Raw genomic sequence first — 12,033 nt, forward strand, 5'->3', positions numbered from 1 at the left:
TTTCTCCAAAACTATAACAGATGCAAGCTTGTCCTGTTTGGTGGAGATGATATTTAATAAAATAAGTAGAAATCCACTAAAAGTTTTGTTTGGTTATCTTGCAATCCCGAGATAATCGTCTCCATGCTCCAAATCCATTTTAAAGCCATTTTTAAGGCATTTCGCGCATACATGAAATGAACACATTTTTCTCCAAAACTATAACAGATGCAAGCTTGTCCTGTTTGGTGGAGATGATATTTAATAAAATAAGTAGAAATCCACTAAAAGTTTTGTTTGGTTATCTTGCAATCCCGAGATAATCTTCTCCATGCTCCAAATCAATTTTAAAGCCATTTTTAAGGCATTTCGCGCATACATGAAATGAACACATTTTTCTCCAAAACTATAACAGATGCAAGCTTGTCCTGTTTGGTGGAGATGATATTTAATAAAATAAGTAGAAATCCACTAAAAGTTTTGTTTGGTTATCTTGCAATCCCGAGATAATCGTCTCCATGCTCCAAATCCATTTTAAAGCCATTTTTAAGGCATTTCGCGCATACATGAAATGAACACATTTTTTCCAAAACTATAACAGATGCAAGCTTGTCCTGTTTGGTGGAGATAATATTTAATAAAATAAGTAGAAATCTACTAAAAGTTTCATTTGTTTATATTGCCATCCTGAGATAATCGTCTCCATGCTCCAAATCCATTTTAAAGCCATTTCAAAGGCATTTTGCGCATACATGAAATGAACACATTTTTCTCCAAAACTATAACACATGCAAGCTTGTCCTGTTTGGTGGAGATGATATTTAATAAAATAAGTAGAAATCCACTAAAAGTTTTGTTTGGTTATCTTGCAATCCCGAGATAATCGTCTCCATGCTCCAAATCCATTTTAAAGCCATTTTTAAGGCATTTCGCGCATACATGAAATGAACACATTTTTCTCCAAAACTATAACAGATGCAAGCTTGTCCTGTTTGGTGGAGATGATATTTAATAAAATAAGTAGAAATCCACTAAAAGTTTTGTTTGGTTATCTTGCAATCCCGAGATAATCGTCTCCATGCTCCAAATCCATTTTAAAGCCATTTTTAAGGCATTTCGCGCATACATGAAATGAACACATTTTTCTCCAAAACTATAACAGATGCAAGCTTGTCCTGTTTGGTGGAGATGATATTTAATAAAATAAGTAGAAATCCACTAAAAGTTTTGTTTGGTTATCTTGCAATCCCGAGATAATCGTCTCCATGCTCCAAATCCATTTTAAAGCCATTTTTAAGGCATTTCGCGCATACATGAAATGAACACATTTTTCTCCAAAACTATAACAGATGCAAGCTTGTCCTGTTTGGTGGAGATAATATTTAATAAAATAAGTAGAAATCTACTAAAAGTTTCGTTTGTTTATATTGCCATCCTGAGATAATCGTCTCCATGCTCCAAATGCATTTTAAAGCCATTTTTAAGGCATTTCGCGCATACATGAAATGAACACATTTTTCTCCAAAACTATAACAGATGCAAGCTTGTCCTGTTTGGTGGAGATGATATTTAATAAAATAAGTAGAAATCCACTAAAAGTTTTGTTTGGTTATCTTGCAATCCCGAGATAATCGTCTCCATGCTCCAAATCCATTTTAAAGCCATTTTTAAGGCATTTCGCGCATACATGAAATGAACACATTTTTCTCCAAAACTATAACAGATGCAAGCTTGTCCTGTTTGGTGGAGATGATATTTAATAAAATAAGTAGAAATCCACTAAAAGTTTTGTTTGGTTATCTTGCAATCCCGAGATAATCGTCTCCATGCTCCAAATCCATTTTAAAGCCATTTTTAAGGCATTTCGCGCATACATGAAATGAACACATTTTTCTCCAAAACTATAACACATGCAAGCTTGTCCTGTTTGGTGGAGATGATATTTAATAAAATAAGTAGAAATCCACTAAAAGTTTTGTTTGGTTATCTTGCAATCCCGAGATAATCGTCTCCATGCTCCAAATCCATTTTAAAGCCATTTTTAAGGCATTTCGCGCATACATGAAATGAACACATTTTTCTCCAAAACTATAACAGATGCAAGCTTGTCCTGTTTGGTGGAGATGATATTTAATAAAATAAGTAGAAATCCACTAAAAGTTTTGTTTGGTTATCTTGCAATCCCGAGATAATCGTCTCCATGCTCCAAATCCATTTTAAAGCCATTTTTAAGGCATTTCGCGCATACATGAAATGAACACATTTTTCTCCAAAACTATAACAGATGCAAGCTTGTCCTGTTTGGTGGAGATGATATTTAATAAAATAAGTAGAAATCCACTAAAAGTTTTGTTTGGTTATCTTGCAATCCCGAGATAATCGTCTCCATGCTCCAAATCCATTTTAAAGCCATTTTTAAGGCATTTCGCGCATACATGAAATGAACACATTTTTCTCCAAAACTATAACACATGCAAGCTTGTCCTGTTTGGTGGAGATGATATTTAATAAAATAAGTAGAAATCCACTAAAAGTTTTGTTTGGTTATCTTGCAATCCCGAGATAATCGTCTCCATGCTCCAAATCGATTTTAAAGCCATTTTTAAGGCATTTCGCGCATACATGAAATGAACACATTTTTCTCCAAAACTATAACAGATGCAAGCTTGTCCTGTTTGGTGGAGATGATATTTAATAAAATAAGTAGAAATCCACTAAAAGTTTTGTTTGGTTATCTTGCAATCCCGAGATAATTGTCTTCATGCTCCAAATCCATTTTAAAGCCATTTTTAAGGCATTTCGCGCATACATGAAATGAACACATTTTTCTCCAAAACTTTAACAGATGCAAGCTTGTCCTGTTTGGTGGAGATGATATTTAATAAAATAAGTAGAAATCCACTAAAAGTTTTGTTTGGTTATCTTGCAATCCCGAGATAATCGTCTCCATGCTCCAAATCCATTTTAAAGCCATTTTTAAGGCATTTCGCGCATACATGAAATGAACACATTTTTCTCCAAAACTATAACAGATGCAAGCTTGTCCTGTTTGGTGGAGATTATATTTAATAAAATAAGTAGAAATCCACTAAAAGTTTTGTTTGGTTATCTTGCAATCCCGAGATAATCGTCTCCATGCTCCAAATCCATTTTAAAGCCATTTTTAAGGCATTTCGCGCATACATGAATTGAACACATTTTTCTCCAAAACTATAACAGATGCAAGCTTGTCCTGTTTGGTGGAGATGATATTTAATAAAATAAGTAGAAATCCACTAAAAGTTTTGTTTGGTTATCTTGCAATCCCGAGATAATCGTCTCCATGCTCCAAATCCATTTTAAAGCCATTTTTAAGGCATTTTGCGCATACATGAAATGAACACATTTTTCTCCAAAACTATAACACATGCAAGCTTGTCCTGTTTGGTGGAGATGATATTTAATAAAATAAGTAGAAATCCACTAAAAGTTTTGTTTGGTTATCTTGCAATCCCGAGATAATCGTCTCCATGCTCCAAATCCATTTTAAAGCCATTTTTAAGGCATTTCGCGCATACATGAAATGAACACATTTTTCTCCAAAACTATAACAGATGCAAGCTTGTCCTGTTTGGTGGAGATGATATTTAATAAAATAAGTAGAAATCCACTAAAAGTTTTGTTTGGTTATCTTGCAATCCCGAGATAATCGTCTCCATGCTCCAAATCCATTTTAAAGCCATTTTTAAGGCATTTCGCGCATACATGAAATGAACACATTTTTCTCCAAAACTATAACAGATGCAAGCTTGTCCTGTTTGGTGGAGATGATATTTAATAAAATAAGTAGAAATCCACTAAAAGTTTTGTTTGGTTATCTTGCAATCCCGAGAAAATCGTCTCCATGCTCCAAATCCATTTTAAAGCCATTTTTAAGGCATTTCGCGCATACATGAAATGAACACATTTTTCTCCAAAACTATAACAGATGCAAGCTTGTCCTGTTTGGTGGAGATGATATTTAATAAAATAAGTAGAAATCCACTAAAAGTTTTGTTTGGTTATATTGCAATCCCGAGATAATCGTCTCCATGCTCCAAATCCATTTTAAAGCCATTTTTAAGGCATTTCGCGCATACATGAAATGAACACATTTTTCTCCAAAACTATAACAGATGCAAGCTTGTCCTGTTTGGTGGAGATGATATTTCATAAAATAAGTAGAAATCCACTAAAAGTTTTGTTTGGTTATCTTGCAATCCCGAGATAATCGTCTCCATGCTCCAAATCCATTTTAAAGCCATTTTTAAGGCATTTCGCGCGCTGATGCTGGCACGGCAGGTGTTGCAAATGGCCTTTTTAGAATCATCTGGATCCAACTTAAAAAACTGCCAGACTCGGGAAGACCTAACATTTGTACAGGCACCTTGTGTCGTGTTGTTGTTCCGGGGAACGGTTGCCTGACTTCTGCCTGGAGCCACCACCATGCTTCTTACTGCCTGTTGGGATGCTACGCCTCCCTCCCCCTGTGCACTGCTGTCCTCGCTCTGCATATCCTCCTGCCAGGTTGGGTCAGTTACTGGATCATCCACCACGTCGTCTTCCTCTTCCGCACCCTGCTCCTCCTCCTGACTTCCTGACAATTGTGTCTCATCATCGTCCACCCCTTGTTGAGACACGTTGCCAACTTCATGAGAACGTGGCTGCTCAAATATTTGGCCATCTGTACATACGATCTCCTCATGACCCACTTCAACATGAGCTGGCGAGAGGCCAGAATGTGCGAATGGAAACGTGAACAGCTCTTCCGAGTGTCCAAGTGTGGGATCATTAATGTCCGAGGACGTGTACTCAGCCTTGTGGTAGGAAGGATCAGCAGGGGTACCAAAACTAGCAGCCTGACCACCACCAGCATGATCAGGCACATGTCAGCCAAGCACCCGACTTTGTGGGAAGTACAACAGAGTCGAGGAGCAGTGCTTGCTAATGTCACTGCTACGTCTTCGCTGGTTGTGCATGCGAGCCAATCCCCTGTCCATGCTGCCTGCGAACAAGCCTCCTCCGGTCCTGCACCTGCAGTTGCCTACTCAGAAATAACACCATCATCAAGCACGTCCTTGTCCCAGCGCAGCGTTCAGTTATCCATTCAGCAAACCTTTGAACGCAGGCGCAAATACACTGCCAACACCCCACATGCCACAGTTCTAAATGCTAACATTTCGCGACTGCTTGCGCTGGAAATGTTGCCTTTTAGGCTGGTGGAGACAGAAGCATTCCGCGACCTGATGGCGGCAGCTGTCCCACGTTACTCGGTCCCCAGCCGCCACTATTTCTCCCGGTGTGCCGTCCCCGCGTTGCATAACCACGTGTCACAAAACATCACACGTGCCCTGAACAACGCTGTTTCACCCAAAGTCCACCTAACCACAGACACGTGGACAAGTGCTTGTGGGCAAGGCCGCTACATCTCGTTGACGGCACACTGGGTTAATATTGTGGAAGCTGGGACCCAGTCTGAGCGAGGGACGGAACACGTCCTTCCCACACCAAGGTTTGCAGGCCCTACCTCAGTCAGTGTTTCACCCACACTCTACAGCTCCGGAATGTCATGCTCTTCAGCCTCCTCCTCCTCCTGCGCATCCTCATCCACTGTACCCTCCACACCAGTCCCAAGCTGGAAGCACTGCAGCACTGCCTCGGCGAAGCGGCAACAGGCTGTGCTGAAGCTAATCTGCATAGGTGACAAACCCCACAATGCAGAAGAGCTGTGGACAGCTCTGAAACAGCAGGCAGATCACTGGCTCACACCTCTGAACCTAAAGCCAGGAAAGGTCGTGTGTGACAATGGCCGGAACCTGGTGGCGGCTTTGAGGCGAGGCCAGCTGACACATGTTCCATGCGTGGCCCATGTGCTCAACCTCGTGGTTCAGCGGTTTCTAAAGTCATACCCAGAGCTGTCTAATCTGCTGGTAAAAGTTCGCCGCCTGTCTGCACATTTTCGAAAGTCACCTACTGCTTCAGCCGGCCTTGCCGGCTTTCAGCGCAGTTTGCATCTTCCGGCTCACAGACTGGTGTGTGATGTCCCCACGCGTTGGAATTCAACTCTGCACATGTTGGTCAGGATATGTGAGCAGAAGAGGGCAGTTGTTGAGTACCTGCATCACCTAAGCCGTCGGGAAATGGGTCAAACTCCACACATAACACCTGAGGAGTGGAGATGGATGTCCGACCTATGTACCATCCTCCAAAACTTTGAGGACTCCACCAAGATGGTGAGTGGTGATGACGCCATTATTAGCGTCACCATACCGCTACTCTGCCTTCTAAAACGGTCTCTGCTCAAAACCAAACATGATGCATTGCAGGCGGAGCGCGATGAGTTGCAGCAAGAAACAGTAGTGGGTGTGGGTGATAACACACAGCCCAGCCTCGTCTCATCACAACGTGCAGTGGAGGACTATGACGAGGAGGAGGATGAAGACATGGAGCAAATCTCCGGCCAAATTGAGGATATGACATGCACACCAGTCATATCCTCGGTTCAGCGTGGCTGGCCAGAGGACAGGGTAGATGAGGAGGAGGAGGAGGAGGAGGAGGAGGACAGCATGTTCAGTCAACGTGTTGGTCAGGCTACTGAAGTCCTGGCTGTTAAGAGTCTGGCGCACATGGCTGACTTTATGGTAAGCTGCCTGTCTCGTGACCCTCGCGTTAAGAACATCTTGGCCGACAATCATTACTGGTTGGTAACACTGTTAGACCCACGCTACAAGGAGAACTTTATGTCTCTTATTCCCGAGGCGGAGAGGTCAACCAAAATGCAGCAGTTCCGGAAGGCCATAGTCACGGAAGTAGGCAAAGCATTCCCCTCACAAAACGCTAGCGGCATAGGTCAGGAATCAGTGGACAACCAAGGCGTACAGCCGAGAGAGGCACAAGTCCAATCCGCCAGAGGTAGGGGAACAGTCTTTAAGATGTGGGACAGTTTTCTCAGCCCCTCACGTACCACAGCCCCTGAGGTGCGGGGTAGTGCCACAAGAAATCCTACGTTTGCCCAGATGCTCAAGGAGTACCTTGCAGATCGAACAACTGTACTCCGACATTCCTCTGTGCCTTACAATTATTAGGTATCCAAGGTGGACACGTGGCATGAATTGGCTCTCTACGCCTTGGAAGTCCTGGCCTGCCCTGCCGCTAGCATTTTGTCAGAGCGTGTTTTTAGTGCCGCAGGTGGAATCATTACAGATAAACGCACCCGCCTGTCAACTGAAAATGCTGACAGGCTGACTCTGATCAAGATGAACAAGGGTTGGATTGGGCCAGACTTCACCACACCACCAGCAAATGAGAGCGGAATTTAAAGTTTGTAACGGGAATTTGCCATGTACCTCCAGTCACCCATGGGTACACACTTCTGGACTTTGGATAATCGCTGGACTGCTCCTCCTTCTCCTCATGCGCCACCATGATGACCGTTACAAGAGTTAGGCCTTTGTTTCAGGTATACCCCCAGTGGTAAATTTTTTCGCCCATTCTTTGCAGAATGGACATTACAACGACAGGAGACCCGCTCCTTTGCAATGGGAACAATGTTTTGAGGCCCTCATGCACGTCTCTATGCAGGGACAACGTGGAGCCTCCCAATTTTTGGCTGCCCTGCCAAAGGGCTATACTATAATACACCCACTTCCTGACAATGGATACTTAATGTTTTGAGGCCCTCATGCACGTCTCTATCCAGGGACAACGTGGAGCCTCCCAATTTTTGGCTGCCCTGCCAAAGGGCTATACTACAAAAGACCCACTTCCTGACAATGGACACTTAATGTTTTGAGGCCCTCATGCACGTCTCTATCCAGGGACAACGTGGAGCCTCCCAATTTTTGGCTGCCCTGCCTAAGGGCTATACTATAATACACCCACTTCCTGACAATGGACACTTAATGTTTTGAGGCCCTCATGCACGTCTCTATCCAGGGACAACGTGGAGCCTCCCAATTTTTGGCTGCCCTGCCAAAGGGCTATACTACAAAAGACCCACTTCCTGACAATGGACACTTAATGTTTTGAGGCCCTCATGCACGTCTCTATCCAGGGACAACGTGGAGCCTCCCAATTTTTGGCTGCCCTGCCTAAGGGCTATACTATAATACACCCACTTCCTGACAATGGACACTTAATGTTTTGAGGCCCTCATGCACGTCTCTATCCAGGGACAACGTGGAGCCTCCCAATTTTTGGCTGCCCTGCCAAAGGGCTATACTATAATACACCCACTTCCTGACAATGGACACTTAATGTTTTGAGGCCCTCATGCACGTCTCTATCCAGGGACAACGTGGAGCCTCCCAATTTTTGGCTGCCCTGCCAAAGGGCTATACTACAAAAGACCCACTTCCTTCCAATGGGCACTTCAGGTTTACAGGCCCTCATGCACGTCTCTATCCAGGGACAACGTGGAGCCTCCCAATTTTTGGCTGCCCTGCCTAAGGGCTATACTATAATACACCCACTTCCTGACAATGGACACTTAATGTTTTGAGGCCCTCATGCACGTCTCTATCCAGGGACAACGTGGAGCCTCCCAATTTTTGGCTGCCCTGCCAAAGGGCTATACTATAATACACCCACTTCCTGACAATGGACACTTAATGTTTTGAGGCCCTCATGCACGTCTCTATCCAGGGACAACGTGGAGCCTCCCAATTTTTGGCTGCCCTGCCAAAGGGCTATACTACAAAAGACCCACTTCCTTCCAATGGGCACTTCAGGTTTACAGGCCCTCATGCACGTCTCTATCTAGGGACAACGTGGAGCCTCCCAATTTTTGGCTGCCCTGCCTAAGGGCTATACTATAATACACCCACTTCCTGACAATGGACACTTAATGTTTTGATGCCCTCATGCATGTCTCTATCCAGGGACAACGTGGAGCCTCCCAATTATTGGCTGCCCTGCCAAAGGGCTATACTACAAAAGACCCACTTCCTTCCAATGGGCACTTCAGGTTTACAGGCCCTCATGCACGTCTCTATCCAGGGACAACGTGGAGCCTCCCAATTTTTGGCTGCCCTGCCAAAGGGCTATACTACAAAAGACCCACTTCCTTCCAATGGGCACTTCAGGTTTACAGGCCCTCATGCACGTCTCTATCCAGGGACAACGTGGAGCCTCCCAATTTTTGGCTGCCCTGCCTAAGGGCTATACTATAATACACCCACTTCCTGACACTGGACACTTAATGTTTTGAGGCCCTCATGCACGTCTCTATCCAGGGACAACGTGAAGCCTCCCAATTTTTGGCTGCCCTGCCTAAGGGCTATACTACAATAGACCCACTTCCTTACAATGGGCACTTCAGGTTTACAGGCCATCATGCACGTCTGTATGCAGGGGCATTGGTGAACCTCACAATTTTGGACTGCCCTGGCAAAGGAAAATACTACAAAGACTCAGTTCCTCAAAATGGGCACATTAGACTCAGAGGCCTTTATGTACGTCTCTTCTCAGGGACATCGGAGTGCCACACAATGTTTTACGTAAAATCTTTCATGTATTGATCTCAAAAAGTAACATACATTAGCTCTATCTCACTATTGGGTATGTGCCCTTAACATTTCCGCTATGAAAAATCATTTTGGTGTCATTTTGGAAGGTTTTCTGGTGAGTCCGTAAAAATGGCGTAAAACGCGGACAAAATTATTCACAGCTGTGACTTTTGAGTGATAAATGCTTCAAGGGGTCTTCCCCATGCTGTTGCCATGTCATTTGAGCACTCTTCGGAGACTTTTGTGCCATTTTTAGGGTTTCTACATGCTGCCGGTGGTCATTTCACAAAAATACTCGGGTCTCCCATAGGATAACATTGGGCTCGGTGCTCGGGCCGAGTACACGAGTATCTTGGGAGGCTCGGCCCGAGCTTCGAGCACCCGAGCTTTTTAGTACTCGCTCATCACTACTAATAAACCTAAAAAATAAAAATAAATTGAATAAAAATCATGAATGTTGTGTTATAACAGGAAATTCGGTGTAAGAATGAATATCCGGGATGAGAGTTCAGCGAATGAGTTATAGAAATTGTTACAAAAAGGAGTGTGTACGGTTTATGCGTAAATTTTCAGAATGCGTACATGAAAATTATATGTATGTGAGAATGTCCCCCATGCTTTGTAAAAAGTTATTTATGAAAATGTAAATAAAATATATAAAAATGCCTAATTATTTATAATTTATGAGAAAGATATATATGTATGGAAGAATGTTATAAGGTGTCCAAGAACCATAAAGAAAAAGGGTGCATATATAATGTTAGAGGTCTAGAGTTCCACCAGGCTATATCACCCCTAAAGAAATAGAAAGAAGACCTTACTACCTGTGTACCCCAAAAAAAGCTATATTTCTTAGCCAGGATTATGGTGGAGATATGCACAAGTGAAATAAGAATATAAAGTAATACAATAAGATTATAAAACCAATATGTGTGCATTCATGCACCACCCGGTACGCTACCCTTGCCAAATTGCTCACTCTAGATCCCCACACGATCCATGAAGCCGTTCCCCCGGTCACACCGCCTGCTGCCGGTTCCCACTCATCCCTGGGGGAGTTAGGCGAGTGGTATCGAGAGCTACATGTCGGCACTGATGATATCCCCATACACCACAAGGAAGGGGTATACCGGGTGGTACAGGAGTATGAGCGGGTTTTTAGCAAGCACCCTCTAGATTTTGGGCAGATTAAAGGGGTTCAACACCACATCCCTACCGGTACACACTCCCCTATTAAAGAGAGATACAGGCCTATTCCCCCTGCGCACTACCAATGCGCCAAAGACATGTTGAGGAACATGAAGGAGGCAGGGGTTATTAGGGACAGCTGTAGTCCCTGGGCCGCTCCGTTGGTGCTGGTTAAGAAGAAGGATGGCACCATGCGGATGTGTGTGGATTACCGGAAGATTAACCAGATAACGCATAAGGATGCTTACCCTCTGCCCCGCATCACAGAGTCCCTGGCCTCGCTGAGAACCGCTAACTACTTCTCCACCCTTGACCTCACCAGCGGGTACTGGCAGGTGGCCGTGGCACCGGAAGACCGAGAGAAGACTGCCTATGGGACCGTTTTGCTGTACTTGGATGATGTGATTGTGTACTCACAGACGTATGAAGCCCACCTGGAGCACCTAGCCGAGGTGTTCGCGTCCCTTGCCAAGTATGGGATGAAGTTGAAGCCCTCAAAGTGTCATCTGCTGAAACCCAGAGTGCAGTACCTAGGACATGTGGTTGGTGCGGAAGGTGTCGCCCCCAACCCCGAGAAGATCACCGCCATCCAAGACTGGCCGAGACCGACCACAGTGAGGGAAGTGAGGCAGTTTCTGGGCCTGGTGGGATATTACCGTCGCTTCATTAAAGGGTACACAAAGATGGCTGCCCCCATGCAAGACCTCCTCGTAGGACAGACCAAGGGTGGTAGATCCCTAGTAGCCCCATTGGTGTGGGAAGAAAAGCATGAGGAATCCTTCCGCCAGCTGAGAACAGCCCTGACCGGAGAGGAAATCCTAGCGTACCCTGACTACAGCTGCCCATTCATCCTCTACACCGACGCCAGCAATGTGGGCTTGGGGGCTGTTCTATCCCAGGTCCAAGACAGAAGGGAAAAGGTAATAGCTTATGCTAGCCGAAAACTCCGACCGACTGAGAGGAACCCTGAGAACTACATCTCCTTCAAGCTTGAGCTCTTGGCACTGGTGTGGGCTATCACCGAGCGGTTCCGCCATTACCTGGCAGCAGCCAAGTTCACCGCGTACACAGACAATAACCTGCTGACCCATCTAGATACGGCCAAGCTGGGCGCGTTGGAGCAGCGGTGGGTGACCAGGTTAGCCAACTACGATTTCACCATCAAGTACCGGGCCGGCCGTACTAACGTCAATGCCAATGCACTCTCCCGGATGCCCCACCTGTCGGAAGAGGGGCCAGAGGATGATGACCTCGAAGAGATCGAGTTGCCTGCATTTCACCGGCCATTCACTGAGAAGGTGCACGTCTACCAACAACGGGTGAACCTGGATCCGCTGCCCCG

This window comes from Anomaloglossus baeobatrachus, unplaced genomic scaffold, assembly GCF_048569485.1.
Source record: "Anomaloglossus baeobatrachus isolate aAnoBae1 unplaced genomic scaffold, aAnoBae1.hap1 Scaffold_332, whole genome shotgun sequence".
NCBI lineage: Eukaryota > Metazoa > Chordata > Amphibia > Anura > Aromobatidae > Anomaloglossus > Anomaloglossus baeobatrachus.